At 43.1% G+C, this 16,596-nt stretch overlaps 1 protein-coding gene across 5 annotated transcripts in view; it reads left to right on the forward strand.

The window, feature by feature from the left end:
• Nucleotides 1–16,596, forward strand: part of LOC129704516 (microphthalmia-associated transcription factor-like) — a 206,428-nt gene that overhangs the window by 108,104 nt on the left and 81,728 nt on the right. The window lies entirely within an intron of this gene.

Raw genomic sequence — 16,596 nt, forward strand, 5'->3', positions numbered from 1 at the left:
GCTGCACGAGTTTTAAGTTTCACAGAAACTTTCATGACTATCTAAAACACGCGAGGCTTTCAACTCTGCCAGTGGTCACGTATAATCCTATTTCCGCCAATGAGTTGATGTCTTCTAACAACCTTCTAGCAACTGCAGGAGCTGTATTAGTATCTCCCTTACAGGGGGGTATTGTACATACCTTCCTAATTACTACAGCGCCTTGATTTTGGAACAGCGTTGAACTTTCCCATTGCGAATCTGTATTTAAATGCAAAAGGTTTAACTGTTACTGAGTGACTTGGTTTCCAGCATTATTTAATTTCCTTTTGTAGTGTTTAATAGTCGAGCAACAAAATTGGAACGACTCTGAAATGGTTAATTCACAGTGTCAGAATAATAGATCTGCTATTTATCTGCTTTGCCCATCAAGTCTTTTAGCGATTTTGAACTTACTGAAGCTCATAAAAAGAATTTAGTGTCAGGATAATTATATTTTGGTCTCTAATTAATATAGCTTTTGATGGGCTTTTCCCTTCTGTCATAAGCATACATACAGCCTTTCTACAATGCGTCTGCAGTGTTAAATAGTTAACTGTCTTTGAGAATGACAGCAAGATGAATTTGATTTACAGTTACTTTGAATTATATAATGTGTCATCTGTAAAATCTTGGCTGGTTCCATTATTGGAAAGTCTACATTTAATTCTGAAAATGAGATGTAATTTGCACAATTTGAGTGAAAGGACCACGGGAAACTAGTAGATGGAGAAGCACGCCACCAAATGCTGGAGTAACTCAGCGGGACAGGCGGCATCTCTGGAGAGAAGGAATGAGGGACGTGTCAGGTCGAGACCCTTCTTCAGACTGAGAGTCAGGGAAGAGGAGACATAGAGATATGGAAGGGTAAGGTGTGAAAACGATAGATCAAAGGGGACGATGTTTAAGGAAAATGTTGAATGATTCATTGTTAGCTGAGGCATACAATCAGTAATATTTAATCAGGTGGACAGTGAAACTAGTCGGGGGGAAGAAGCATCTCTATGTTCTAAATTATATTTTACTGGATTCTCTGTTCATTTCTCTTGAATCGAGTTCTTGCAAATAAATCAACACTATATTTGTATTCCAAGCTGCTTGAACAACTATGCTATTCTTTTTGAACCGATATTGCTGGCACTATTTGAATATGAATTGCTAATACAATGCTTTTCATGAGTGGGACATGTTTAAAGTTTTATTTGAAAAGAGCTGTGATCAATTTGCTTGTATTGTACGAAAGTAAATAGAATAAAAATGAGCTGTTTTTGAGTGCATGTACAAAAGGTTGCAAGGGAAAATATACTATCAGGGTTTAAAAAATCGTCACTGACTACTCTAGGGAGGTGGAAAATTCCAGGAATGAGCTGTTGCCCCCTCTGACCAATCCATTTACAATAAGATAGGTCATGTATACGGATGAATTTCTTAAATACTTTTCTTTTAAATATCAGGAGAGTGTATGGCAGAGTTAGTGTGATAAAATTACAAAGGTGCTGTGTAATCTGTAAGAACATATTACTGAAAGATGAACACTTTTTTAAATCAGTTGATTTCAAATGAAGAATGATGTCCTTTTTTTTAGTTTGCTGAACAAGTTTATCTCATAAAAGGCCTGTTCCACTTGGGCATCATTTGCGTGTCACACAGATGGTGCACGAAGATTTTGTGAATCCCAAAATCCTGGGGCGCTGCACGCGACCGCGAGTCACTGTCGACGTCACCACGCACCATACGCGCGTAATGCACACCATGGGCGCATCACATGCACGTCGTTATGTCGTGACGCGTAAATGATGTCGCGTAAATGACGCTCCAATGATGCCCAAGTGTTTTCACTTCCGAACAACTTCTGACAATTCGCTTGTATTATTTAACTATTATCAAGCAATGATCTGACTGTATTATGATAATGGCTTACTAAGGTGTACATCTTTGCTAATTAGTTGGTCAATCGAAGGTGACTTCTTTAAATGGGCAAATCATTTTAACAGATTCCCTTTTCTTTCTGAGCAGTCACAGTCATTACTAATTTGGGGAGGAGCCTTGTTGATATAGGCTAGTTGTGTTACGATGATGTTGCTGTTAATACCAGGTGGGGAACAAGAGGAGCTGGTTGTATGACGTCGAACGTTTTGCTTGGAGTAGCGGGATTGTTGCTCCAGTTCTCACAGGGCAATGTAGGGTTCACCTTTAGTGTAGTTTAGTTTAGAGATACAGCACGGAAACAGGCCTTTCAGCCCACTGAGTCCATACAGACCAGTGATCCCCGCACATTAACACTCTCCTACACATACTGGGGACAATTTACATTTAGTACCAAGTCAATTAATTTACAAACCTGTACGTCTTTGGAGTGTAGGAGGAAACTGCAGCTCCCGCATAAACCCCATGCAGGTCACGGGGAGAATGTACAAACTGTACAGACAGCATCAGTAGTCAGGATCGAACCTGGGTCTCTGGCACTATTAGGCACTTACTCTACCGCTGTGCCACCGTGCCACCTGTTTTAAATGCCTTCTCAAACACACAATGGACCAAATTTGCCCTTCCTCCATGCAACATTGGATTGCTTATGGCCTCTGTATTTTGTTGTTGTTTTCTGTAGCTCTATCAAGTTTCTTCCCAGCTGTTATCAGGCAACTGAACCATCCTGAACAACCATCTACCTCATTGGAGACCCTCGGACTATCTTTGATCGGATTTTACTGGACTTTATCTTGTGCGAAACGTTATTCTTGTTATTCCCTTCATTATGTATCCGTACATTGCGAATGGCTCGATTGTAATCGTGTATTATCTTTCCGCTGGCTGGTTAGCACGCAACAAGAGCTTTTCACTGTACCTCGGTACACATGACCATAAACTAAACTAAACTAGGTGCTGAAGTCCGACTGAAGGAGTGCAAGTGTGTGTCAGTAATTAAATCATCTGAAATGCCCCAAAGAGATGTAGCTATTTACCTCATATTTTCTATTGGAGAAATTCTAATCTTGACAGAGTGATCAAGGCTAATGATCGGGTGCTCACTGGGGTAGTTGTAAATCAGGAGCCACTGCAACATCATGGAGTGGGAAGGTTGGGACTGAGGGGCAATCATGGGCTCACCCTCAAAGGAACCTAAAGGGCCTGTCCCACTTGGCAACTTTTTTCGGCGACTGCCGGCATAATTGACTGACGGATCAGGTCACCGAAAAATTTGCGGCGTGGCGTGACGTGATGACATATGACGCGCGGTGTTTTCTCAAGTGTCGCAACATTTACTTTGTCGCCGCTGGGTATTGAAATGTTCAAAATCTTTTGGTGACACTGAAATAACACCGGCAGTCTCCGAAAAAGTTGCCAAGTGGGACAGGCCCTTAAGAAGATATTCCTGGACCTGGGCGTTACAGTTTTCAGGCTCCTATACCACCTTTCCCGGTGGCACGAGTGAAATGAGAGCGTGGCCAGGGTTGTGTGGGTCCTTGATGATGCTGGCTGCCTTTTTGAGGCAGCACCTCCTGTAGATTCCTTCAATGGTGAGGAGTTCAGTACCTATGATGATCTGGGCAGCGTTTACCAATTTATGTAATATCCTTCATTCCTGGGCGTTTGGGTTGCTGAACCAGGCCGCGATGCAACCAGTCAATATTCTCTCCACTGTACACCTGTAGAAGTTCAGGAGAGTATTCGTCAACATACCTTATCTCCTCAATCTTCTAAGGAAGTAGATGCGTTGATGGACTTTCATTAATGTGCTGGGCCCAGGACAGATATTGAGAGCAACACATGACCAGGAATGTGAAATTGTTGACACACTCCACCATCTATGGATGATTGCCGATGAAGACAGGTTTGTGGATCCTTGGCCTTCCTCGTCTGAAGTCAACAATCAGCTTGCATTGTTTAAGAAAGAACTGCAGATGTTGGTTAAATCGAAGGTAGACAAAAAGTGCCGGAGTAACTCAGCGGGTGAGGCAGCATCTATGGAGAGAAGGAATTGGCGATGTTTTGGGTCGAGACCCTTCAGCTTGCATTGCTGTCCTGTATTGCGATGTACATCGGCCTTTGGGACAGTTTCAAGTCTAACTCCTCCCTTGTCTACAGGTACTCAGAACACAGAAGATAACTAGAGATCACAGCACAAAAAAACTGAGATGATGAGCAGACGTGTCTGTTGACATTTTTCTTTTGATCCAGGGAAGTGAACCAATCTCTAAAATATGGATTTAGTTTAGTTTTGTTCAGAGATATGGCATGGAATCGGGCCCTGCAGCCCACAGAGTCTGCGCCAACCAATGCTCCCAGCACACTAGCTCTATCTTACACACTAGGGACAATTTACAGAAGCTACAAACCTGTACGCCTTTTGGAGTGTGGAAGGAAACTGGAACACTCGGAGAAAACCCTTGCGTTCACAGGGAAAATGTACAAACTCCATACAGACAGCACCTGTAGTCATGGATCAGACTTGGTTCTCTCTGGTGCTGTAAGGCAGCAACTCTACTGCAATGGCACTGTGCCTCCTTAATTGTAATTAATTTATTAGCCAAGTATGTAAACATACAAGGAATTTGATTCACCAACAGTGGTACAATAAAGCAACAAGATACATAATCACATAAAAATTAAACATAGACTGAAACAGCCACCACAGCAGCGTGTGAAAGTCCCCAGAGCACACAGCATAAGCGGAGACCCACCGCCATCAGTTCAATGCCCGGGCCACACACACACACGCTCCTTCACCGTGATGTGACCAGAGTTGTACTGACCGCTGTCACTCTCTCTGCAGTCCCTGTCCGCCCGAACAGTCCGAAAGCTGTCCACGCTCGCACTAAACTCCGGGATGTCCTCATGGAGCCATGTCCCCACAAAACACCGAGATCACTGCACTCACGACAGTCCCTCCGAGTCCCCACCAGTGCAGGCAGCACATCCATCTTGTTTTTTTGGCGACCTCACATTCCCACTGTGATGGAAGGCAAAAAGTACCTTCTTTCGTCCTTTTCTCCCGCAGTCGGGGCAGTCAAAACTTCTGCAGTCGGGGCGATCGAAGCTCCCGCAGTCGGCGATCAAAGCCCCCATGATTGGGGCGGTTGAAGCTCCTGCAGTTGGAGCTCCCTCAGTCAATCCCAAACAAAGGGACCGCCAGCTCCACGATGTTAAAACCGCAGTGTGGACGGAGATACGATGAAAAAGACGCATCTCTGTCGAGGAAAGAGATAAAAATGATTTCCGTGCTGCATCTCAACTAAAAAAAACTTCATTCAGAGTTGGAGCTTGATTTGCCCAATGGTCCCTTATGTTTCACCGTCTGTCAATACCCCAAGCAATTTGCCATGCATTACTGTCATAAGGTCATAAGTCCCTATGTAGTGGCGCGACTCGCGTTGCAGCGGCCCCTACAGCCCGTCTGTCTTTTTTAATTTTTTATTGTCTAGTTAAATGTAGTTGTTCGTGGTTTTTTAATACTATTTTTAACGGTGGTGGCTCGCTGCTGCGGCCCGACTCCAGAGCTCGGAGGCTCCAGCTGCAGCTCCGGTGGACCGTGATATCGGGAGCTCGCGGGTCCCGGGTGGGTGACTGCTTTTTGGAGCTCCCGCAACGCAACTTCTCCAGCCCGTGTCGCGGGGTTGGAACGACCCGAGCGGGGTCGGAACGGGGCCGTACATCGCCGGGCGCGGCTTTAATGGCCGCGGGACTTACCATCGCCCGCCTGGGCCTTCGACATCAGGAGAGAAATGGTGCAGGGGAGAGAAAAGACTTTGCCTTCCATCACAGTGAGGAGGAGATTCACTGTGATGGATATTTGTGTGAATTGAATTGTTTGTGTGTCTTGGAGAAATTGTTTTGTTTGTATGGTTGCGGAAACGGAGTTTTGTTTGAGGCTCACTGAGGTTCAAATGACTTGGAATAAATATTGTACGTTGTAATGTCATAGGCCATTCAGCCCATCAAGTCCACTCCACCATTCAATCGTGGCTGAGCTATCTTTCCCTATCAACCCCATTCTCCTGCCTTCACCCCATAATCTTTGAGGCCATTACAAATTAAGAACCTGTCAATCTCTGCTTTAAACATACCGAATGCCTTGGCCTCTACGGCTGTTTGTGGCAATGAATTCCACTGGTGGGACTAGTGTAGAAGGGACATGTTGGTCAGTGTGGGCAAGTTGGGTTATAGGGCTTGTTTCCACATTGTACGACAATGACTCTGACTCTACAACACCGATTCAACACCCTGCCAGCTTTAATTTTTTTACACTTTCTCTTCAAAATACTCATCTGAATCCTGCATAATGGAAGTAGTTGCAAATTAAAAAGCTGCACATGCTGGAAATGCAAGATAAAAACTGAAAATCCGGTACTCGGGCGGCGCAGCAGTGGAGTTGCTACATTACAGTCCCAGAGACCTGGGTTCGATCCTGACTACGGGTGCTGTCTGTATGGAGTTTGTACGTTTGACCTGCGTGGGGTTTTCTCCGGTTGCTCGGGTTTCCTCCCACATTCCAAAGACGTACAGGTTTGTAGGTTAATTGGCTTCGAAAAAATTGCAAATTGTCCCTAGTGTGTGTAGGACAGTGTTAGTGTAAGGGGTGATCGCTGGTCGGCGCTGACTCAGTGGGCGGAGGGTCCTGTTTCTGTGCTGTATCTCTAAACACTAAAACTAAACTCTAAAAGGTCTCTGAACTGAAATCATAATAGGCCTGTCCCACTTATGCGACTTTTTCGGAGACTGCCGGCACCCGTCATAGGTCGTTGCAGGTCGCCGAAAATTTTCAAGGTTGAAAATTCAGCGGTGATCGGAAATACGCTACGACTCTTTGGGCGACTGAGGAGGCTACACACGACCATACAGGCAACATGTCGCGGGGTGAAGCCTGTATGGTCGTGAGTAGTCGCCCAAAGAGTTGCACCTTGTTCTGGTCGCTGCTGGATTTTCAACATGTTGAAAATTTTCTGCGTCCTGCGACGACCTATGATGGGCGCCGGCAATTGATAATTGCTCGTTCCTAAGCTTCCCCCCAGTCTGGTTTCAGTAAAAACACTGAATCAAGCACTTGAAACAACTCCATTTTATTTTACCAAAAGCACGTTACAGATCAACCACTGTATCTATCCCACTGCGGGTTTGATCCTCATGTCTGTCTGTTCAAGCCCCCTAGGCCTCGCTCAGACAGAGACACTCCAGAAGTTCACGCAGTCCCAAGTGATCTCCGAGAAAATCGACGCTGAGCCTCGTGGTAGTGGACTATGATATGTCCCGGGACCTCGAGGGGCCGAACCACACGGGGGTGGTCTCTTAATTACCAAATCACAGATCTCGATCATAACAGGCATTCCCCAAACCCAATAATACAACAGCTCATACATTGTATAAGAAGGAAAGCTCTCGAAGGAAGCGAACAAAAACAAACATTGAAACATGTGCCCTGAAACAATTTCTCCAATGCCCAACAGTTCGACCAATCATCAATTAACAGGATGACCGTATTCCAACATTATTTATACTATTTATAATGCTTTTGAAGCAACCCAATAGAAATGATGCATTTAAGGTTAGTTTGCAAAACCACTATACATGTTATCAATTTAATAAAAACATGGCGAACACCTGGACCCCTTACCATCCTGCATATCAGTCTAAGCCTCGACTGGCTGGCGTCAATTAAAGCCTGTAAAGTTCAGCTGACAAGGGTAAAGCAATTCTGACAAGTGCAGGAATTCTCCATTTTATGGTGTCTTTAATTTAGCCAATATTAACACGGTCGTCGAAAAAGTCGTGTAAGTCGGACAGGCCCATAACTGTGTATTTTGTTCTGATGATGCTGAGTGTTTCCAGCATTTTCTTTAGTATTTTATTTTGTTACAAGTTGTGCTTGCAGGTATACTGAAGCCATGAAATCATATGAACAAGTTTACACGATTAATTTTATGTGCATATATGCTGCACTGGGTCAAACTGCTAAGAGTTATTTGCCATCGTGATGCCCATACCGCTGGCCCTTTCCAATTTAACCTTAATAATATGTAGAAAGGAACTGCAGATGCTGGTACACACCGACAATAGATACAAAGTACTGGAGTCACTCAGCGGGTCAGGCAGCATCTCTGGAGGAAAAGGACAGGGCGACGTTTTGGGTCGGGACCCTTCTTCAGTCTGAAGAGCGGGGACGACCCGAAACGTCACCCACCTTTTTCCCCCAGAGATGCTGTCTAACCCGCTGAGTTACTCCAGCACTTGTTGTCTACCTTAACCCAAATAATACCATGTCGCCAAATTAAATATTTAAGCAGTAATCTCAGTTTTGCCAGCAAAATAAAATTGTAATCTGAATATGACCACAATTTTTAAATTATAGAGCAATACAGCTTGGAAACAGGTTTTTCGGCCCAACGCCCATGCTGACCAACATGCCCCCATCTATACTAGTCCTACTGGCCTGCATTTGGCCCATATCCCTCCAAAACTATCTTATCCATGTGTCGAAATGCTTCTTCAAAAAAATGCGTGAAAAAAAAAATATATATATATTAATGTTATTGATAATAATATTTTGTATACGATGGAACTGCAGAAGCTAGTTTACACCGAAGATAGACACAAAAAGCTGGAGTAACTCAGCGGGACAGGCACCCTCTGGAGAGAAGGAATGGGTGACGTTTTGGGTGGAGACCCTTCTTTAGACTGAGAGTCAGGGGCGAGGGACACAGAGATATGGAAGGGTAAGGTGTGAAAACGAGAGATCAAAGGGGACAAAGCTCAAAGAAAATGTAGAATGGATCAATGTTAACTGCGGGGAAGGTGACAATCAGTAAAATGTAATCAGGAGGACAGTGAACCTTGTCAGTGAACTAGGATGGGGGAAGGATGGAGAGAGAGGGAAAGCAAGGGTTACTTGAATTTGGAGAGGTCAATATTCATAACCGCTAGGTTGTAAGCTGCACAAGTGAAATATGAGTTGCATAACTATTACGTGGAATTCAGAAATACTTAAAAAATTGATAATATAAACTTTTTTTTTAAATGTTCGGTGATGGCAATTGAGATCTGCGGTTTATTTCACAAACCAGCGGTGCTAATCTGTTTGGCCAATTAATTCTGATAAAGGTTATTTGTTTCCGAGGCAACTCCTTAACTGATATCATGGTGTTAGAAGTTAAGTGATTGTAATACTTACTAGGTAATTGCGAGGTATTATAATATTTCTTATCTGAAATGATAAGTAAGCTATGTTACAGTTCTATATACAGGCGCAGATATCATTGACGTTCCTGCTCCGTGTGTGCTACCAAAATGATTGTTCAATCTTCCGTATCAGAAAGTCAGTGAAATTTGCAGCTTAAAGATCGGGTTCCAACAGTTTGGATGCTGTGATAGTTATCGAATAAATTATCTTGCAACAATTGGTGGCATGGTGCCACAGTGATAGAGTTGCGACCTTACAGCGGCAGAGACATAGAAAACATAGAAAATAGGTGCAGGAGTAGGTCATTCGGCCCTTCGAGCCTGCACCGCCATTCAATATGATCATGGCTGATCATTCAACTCAGTATCCTGTACCTGCCTTCTCTCCATACCCCCTGATCCCCTTAGCCACAAGGGCCACATCTAACTCACTCTTAAATATAGCCAATGAACTGGCCTCAACTACCTTCTGTGGCAGAGAATTCCAAAGATTCACCACTCTCTGTGTGAAAAATGTTTTCCTCATCTCGATCCTAAAAGATCTCCCCCCTTATCCTTAAACTGTGACCCCTTGTTCTGGACTTCCCCAACATTGGGAACAATCTTCCTGCATCTAGCCTGTCCAACCCCTTAAGAATTTTGTAAGTTTCTATAAGATCCCCCTTCAATCTTCTAAATTCTAGCGAGTACAAGCCGAGTCTATCCAGTCTTTCTTCATATGAAAGTCTTGACATCCCAGGAATCAGTCTGGTGAACCTTCTCTGTACTCCCTCTATGGCAAGAATGTCCTTCCTCAGATTAGGAGACCAAAACTGTACGCAATACTCCTGGTGTGGTCTCACCAAGACCCTGTACAACTGCAGTAGAACCTCCCTGCTCCTATACTCAAATCCTTTTGCTATGAAACCCGAGACCCGGGTTCGATCCTGACTACGGGTGCTATGTGTACACAGTTTGTATATTCTCCCCATGACTGCGTGGGTTTTCACTGGGTGCTCCTTCTACACTCCAAAGACGTACAGGTTTGTAGGTTTGATAATATTATAAAGTGTCCCTAGCGTGTAGGATAGTGTTAGCGTACGGGGATCGCTGGTTGGCGTGAACTCAGTGGGTCAAAGGGTCTGTTTTCATGCTGTATCTCTAAATTAAACTACTTGAGTACCTATTCCATGCTATGGCCAAAGAGAACATTAAGCCGAAGTGCCTGTTTCCGCGTTGTATCTCTAAAGTCTATAGTCTAAATTCAAATGATTTCAGATGTAATAATTTCCACATCATATTAACTTTTTAGCATTCAGTCTATTACATAAAATATTACACTTAATGTTCCTACAGTTAAAATTGTCTTTGCTATTGTTTTCACCACAATTGTTAAAAATAAAGCAGCAACTGTCACCATAACAAATTAATTTGTTGCAATTGGCAATTAAAACTGGCACTTGTTATACCTTCAGACAACTCGAACATTCCTTTGCATACATAATAAAGCAGAGGTTCCGTTTGATGTAAAGTAAAGATTTGTCCAAGGTATGTATGGATATATTTAAGGCAGAGATGGATAGATTCTTGATTAGTATGGGTGTCAGGGTTTATGGGAGAAGGCAAGGAGAATTGAGATAGATCAGCCATAATTAAATGGCGGAGTAGACTTGATGGGCTGAATGGCCTAATACTGCTCCTATCACATGACGATGTTACCAATGGAGTAAAGTCATGTAAAAACAATCAGTTTTCATTTATCTATTTCCATGTTACTCAAAGGTTTTATGATACTTTTGGAGTCTCTGACTTTTATCAGTCAATGAACATATACTTTGCTTAAATGAATCTAGAAGTTCAGTACCATAGAGAGATTTCCCTTTCATTATTTTCCCTGGAATGATTGAAATTTATTTGTGAAGATTGAGGACAATTGATAATTCAAGGCGAGTGTGGACCAGAACGTTTCCCCGTGGTCATTTTTTAAAGGATATTTTACAGTCATACAATTTAGGAAAAGGCTTATTGAACCAACTCTTCCATGCCCACCAAGGTGCTCATCTAAGCCTGTCCCATTTGCCTGCATTGGCCATAGCCCTCCAAACCCTTCCTAACCATGTATCTATACGTCTTTTTTAAATGGTGTTATAGTATCTTCCTCAACTACCTCATCTGGCAGCTCGTTCCATATATCCACAGCCCTCTAGTGAAAAAGTTGCCCACTCCAGTTCAAAATAAATCTTGCCCCTCTCATCTTAAACCTATGTCCTCTGGTTCTCAATCCTTCTACTCTGGGCAAAGGACTGTGCATTTACCTGATCTATTGCTCTCAAGATCTTGTACCCAGCACTATAATTTCCTGGTCATTTTTGGCACACTATTGCCACCAATTTTGAAAACATCAAACTTGCAAATCCATTCTCATGTATTCATATCAAATCATTAATAATAAACTGTGTCCCAGCTCCAGACCCTGTGGTTTACCGCAGGTCAAAGGCTTCTGATAATATTAAAAATAACTCCATCACCACTGTTGAATACAGGAGCAACAAAGTCCTTCTGGAGTTGTACAGGGCCCTAGTGAGACCACACCTGGAGTATTGTGTTTGTTTAGTTTTGGTCTCCAAATTTGAGGAAGGACATTCTTGCTATTGAGGGAGTGCAGCATAGGTTCACAAGGTTAATTCCCGGGATGGCGGGACTGTCGTATGTTGATAGAATGGGGCAGCTGGGCTGGTATACTCTGGAATTTAGAAGGATGAGAGGAAATCTTATTAAAACATATAAGATTATTAAGGGATTGGACACGCTAGAGGCAGGAAACATGTTGGGGGAGTCCAGAACCAGAGGCCACAGTTTAAGAATAAGGGGTAGGCCATTTTGAATGGAGATGAGGGAAACTTTTTCACCCAGAGAGTTGTGAATCTGTGAAATTCTCTGCCTCAGAAGGCAGTGGAGGCCAAGTCTCTGGATACTTTCAAGAGAGAGTTAGATAGAGCATCTAAAGATAGCTGGGTCAGGGGATATGGTGAGAAGGCAGGAACGGGGTACCGATTGTGGATGATCAGTCATGATCATATTGAATGGCGTTGCTGGCTCGGTCCGAATGGCCTACTCCTGCACCTATTGTCTCCAATACTAATTTTGGATCAAATTTTGCCCTGGCTCTCATGGGCTCCGACCTTTTGACTAGTTTCCAAGTGGGACCTTATCAAAGGCCTTCTTGAAGTCCATGCAGTCTACATCAACCGCATTGCCCACGTCAATACATTTAGTTATTGCTTCAAAAAATTCAATCAAATTGGCCAAACAGAATCTTGCAATAACCCGTGTATTTCCAAGTGTGAATCAATCCTCTTCCACAGAATTACTTTTTCATGAACTTCCCAACCACTGATGTTAGACTCACAGGCCTGTAATTGCTTTATTTATCCCTGGGGGAAAAGGTTAATAAACTCCATGGCCAAAGATAATAACTAGTCTTTGCCTGACGCTACACCAGTGCAATAGTTCCCAATTGATAGATGTAAGAAGTGCTGTTCCTTGAACCACTTAATCCAGCATTGAGTGCAAAGTCCCAATTAACTTGTTTGTATGTGAATGTTAGCAGATGGGCTAACAGTGCAAGCAAAAGGTGATAATGTGACAAATATAGGAACAAAATGTTTCTGTAGAACAAGTGTAAATAGAACAGCAGAATGGTAATCTGACAATGCTGTGCATGGGTGGCAGGAATGTTACTGGTTGAAAGGTGACGTTTGTTCCTCAAATTGAGGAATACTCTGGGACCAGAGGTCATAGCCTCAGAATTAAAGGACATTCCTTTAGGAAGGAGACGAGGAAGAATTTCTTCAGTCAGAGAGTGGTGAATCTATGGAATTCATTGCCACAGAAGGCCGAGGAGGCCAAGTCGATGGATATTTTTAAGGCAGAAAAATATAGATTCTTGATTACCACGGGTGTCGGGGGTTATGGAGAGAAGGCCTTGGGAATGGGGTTAGGAGGGAGATATAGATCGGCCATGACTGAATGGCACCAAATAGCCTAATTCTGCTCCTCTCACTTATGAACTAATGAATATTAGTGTGTTTATGTCAATAAACACAGCATTCCTCTGCAGCAGTGAAACATAATTGTCAAGCTTACTTATATAACTCCTTATTACATTCCAAAGGCTATTGAGTCAACTCCATGGCAGGGGGAAAATGAATGAATTACACAGCATAGAATGTACGCACAGAGTTGGTATCTTTGAAGACTGGTATCTTTGAAGACTTGCTCACAGTTGTGCAAATCCTCAAAATGGTTTTAATTATTATTCCTGGCATTCACTGGCTGGATAAAATTCCCAGGCTTTGTTACATTAAATCACTCATTGATGAAGTGTACTCGTTAGCTTTAATTTCCACCTTGCATTGAGATTGGAAATTTCAACGTAGAGTATATACTTTTAAAGATACACTTTAGTCGATAGAAATGCAAAGCATATACTTTTAAAGATGAGAGATAATCTCCTCATAGCACCAGAGACTCTGGTTCTATCCTGATCTCTGGAGCTGCCTGTGTGGAGTTTGCACGTTTTCCCTGTGACTTCATGGGTTTCCTCCGGGTTCTCTCGTTTCCTTCCACATCCCAAAGACGTGCAGGTTTGCAGGTTAATTGGCCTCTGTAAATTAACCTGTGGACTGAAGGGCCTGTTTCCATAATGTATCTTTCAGTCAATTCAATCAATCATAAAATGCAGGCACAAGGAACTGCAGATGCTGAATTCTTGCATGAACTACGATGTACTGGAGTAACTAAGTGGGTCACAAGCATCTCTGGGGGACATGGATAGGTAACTTTTCAGGTCGGTACCATTCTTTGGAGTCAAATGCTGTTGCTTAAGCTGCCAGTGTGGCAATTTGCCAGAATTTTTTTAAAAGACACAAAAAGCTGGAGTAACTCAGCGGGACAGACAGCATCTCTGGAGAGAAGGAATGGGCGATGTTTCGGGTCGAGACCCTTCTTCTCTTCTGCCATCTTCTTTGGAAGTTGGTCACTCAAGTGGTAGAATTGCCCATGTGCCAGCTTCCACTATCGACATTTAAACCTACGCCTTCAGTAGGGTTGCCAACTTTCTCCTTCCTAATGGACGAATTCCCGAAGGCAGTTCGTTGACCGACTCGCCCGTGACTGGGCGAATGATGAGTTGGCCTGCACACAAAGCCCAGGCGGCGGGCCAGCTGACGAGTTTTGGTCCGGCACCCCATCCAACTCCTGAACCGATGATTGGCCATGAGAAGGAGGGGTGGTGGTGTCGGCGGTAAACGAAGGTCTGAAGGTCAGACGGGGCCAAGGGCGAGGCGCTGCTGCTGCACTTTATGGGCTGCACTACGTCGGGACGGGTGAGGCGGGGCCGGGAGCGGTGCTCCGACCCGACAGACCCGAGTAGTAGCAGTCAAATACGAGACAAGAGCGCTCCCGTATGGGACAAACCAATTTAGCCCAATATACGGGATGTCCCGGCTAATACGGGACAGTTGGCAACCCTCGCCTTCAGCGTCACCATGCTTGACTGTGAGTTCACGACAGCACGAAAGTTGAAGCACTCCTCACTTGATGCCCTATGTTTTAGTTTAGTTTAGTTTAGAGATAGAGTGCGGAAACAGGCCCTTGGGTCCCACCGAGTCCACGCCGACCATCGATCCCCCACACGAACACTGTCCGACACACACCAGGGACAATTTAACAAAGCCAATTAGCCTACAAAGCTGCACATCTTTGGTGTGTGGGAGGAAACCGGAGCACCTGGAGAAAACCTACGCTGGTCAGGGGGAGAACGTATAAACTCCGTACAGACAAGCACCCATAGTCGGGATCAAACTCGGGGTCACTGGCGCTGTAAAGTTGCAATTCTACCGCTGCGCCACCGTGCCGCACAGCTACTGCAGTGGTCAGCAATCAGTTTAGGAAACCCTCATCAAATTTCTTTCGACCTATTCCAAAGGCAACATACCTCTGCTGAGATCAACTAACACAGCAGCAATATGTGGAACCCTCCACCTGTGTGCATTATGTGCATTACACTATCAGACAATGGTGGCTGGTTGGATCTAACTAGTGTTTAAAAATTTATTCAAAAATTAAAGTAAAACATTTATGTTTCAATGGAATATATATAATATTGTAAACAGGATACAATTTGTTTTTATTTTGAGGTGGAGTTTTTTGGAAATATTAAAACAATATTTTGAAAAAAGAGTGCACACGAAAGCATAAAAAATTAAACACTATTTCTAAAAATAAATGACTTACATTAAAAGTAACCATAGCCATTAACATAAATGAACTACTTCACAAAGTTAAGCTATTAAACTATTTTTGTAAATTTAAAAAAAATAGTTTAAGTTTAACCATTGTTAGGAATGTGATATTATCTGGCAATGGACAACTTCATAAGTGATAGGAGCAGAATTAGGCCATTCGGCCCATCGTTCACGCCATTCAATCATAGCTGATCTATCTTTCCCTCTCAGCCCCATTCTCCTGCCTTCTCCCCATAACCACTGGCACCCGTATATGTTCACATGATAAATGCATTTAAAATGATAAAACATTTAGGGATTGTATTTTATAAAATTAATGTCCTAAATCAACTAGGTGTAGTAACTATTTGTGCTTTGCAGAGTACGGATTCTACCACCTTCAACCTAACAAGTTGGGTGCTCAACTCACCAACATTAATTCTTGTACTTTTGAATGATTTGTGGATAAGAATATGATACAGTATCTCAATAAACAAAGGGAATGTAGAACTAGGTTGCTCTACACTCTACATACAGTACGCGGCAGCTACCATTCATCGTACAATATGCTTTTGTTTGACAGCCACATTTCAGGCTTTAAACCTGTGAATAATGAACCTGTAGGCATTATTTCAAAGCATCCAATTATAAAAAAAACAACCAAAAGAATGAAAGCAGCCAAGCTAATTATCAGCATTCCTTCATGCATTAGTGTGTGGTGTGCACTAAATCTCTGGGAAGCTTTGACTTGATCCCCTAAAATTATCCCGTACTTATTCTCGAAGGGTTACAGGTCATTTAGCTAATTAAAGCACCAATCACATTAAAAATGGAATCATCCAAGATAAATGTTTTCACTTTTAGGGTTTAAAAGCTCAGCCTGGTACCCTTAATCTAATTTTGACTCTTTTGTAACACCGGTAGCCATCTGTTAATCTAGTCCCAGACATACCATTAACATTGCCATCCAGTGAGCGCTGATCAGATTTTATTTCTGTCTTATGGCCAGCAAGAGAAATTCCAATCGAGAATTCGTAAATCCTAGAATGAATGACAGGAATTTCCATGACTTGTCACTACCAACTGTGCAATGTTTCAAAGTTCTGCTTTCCGTAATATAAATGGTGATGCACTGTTGGAA

This window comes from Leucoraja erinacea, chromosome 16, assembly GCF_028641065.1.
Source record: "Leucoraja erinacea ecotype New England chromosome 16, Leri_hhj_1, whole genome shotgun sequence".
In the NCBI taxonomy this organism is placed as follows: Eukaryota; Metazoa; Chordata; class Chondrichthyes; order Rajiformes; family Rajidae; genus Leucoraja; species Leucoraja erinaceus.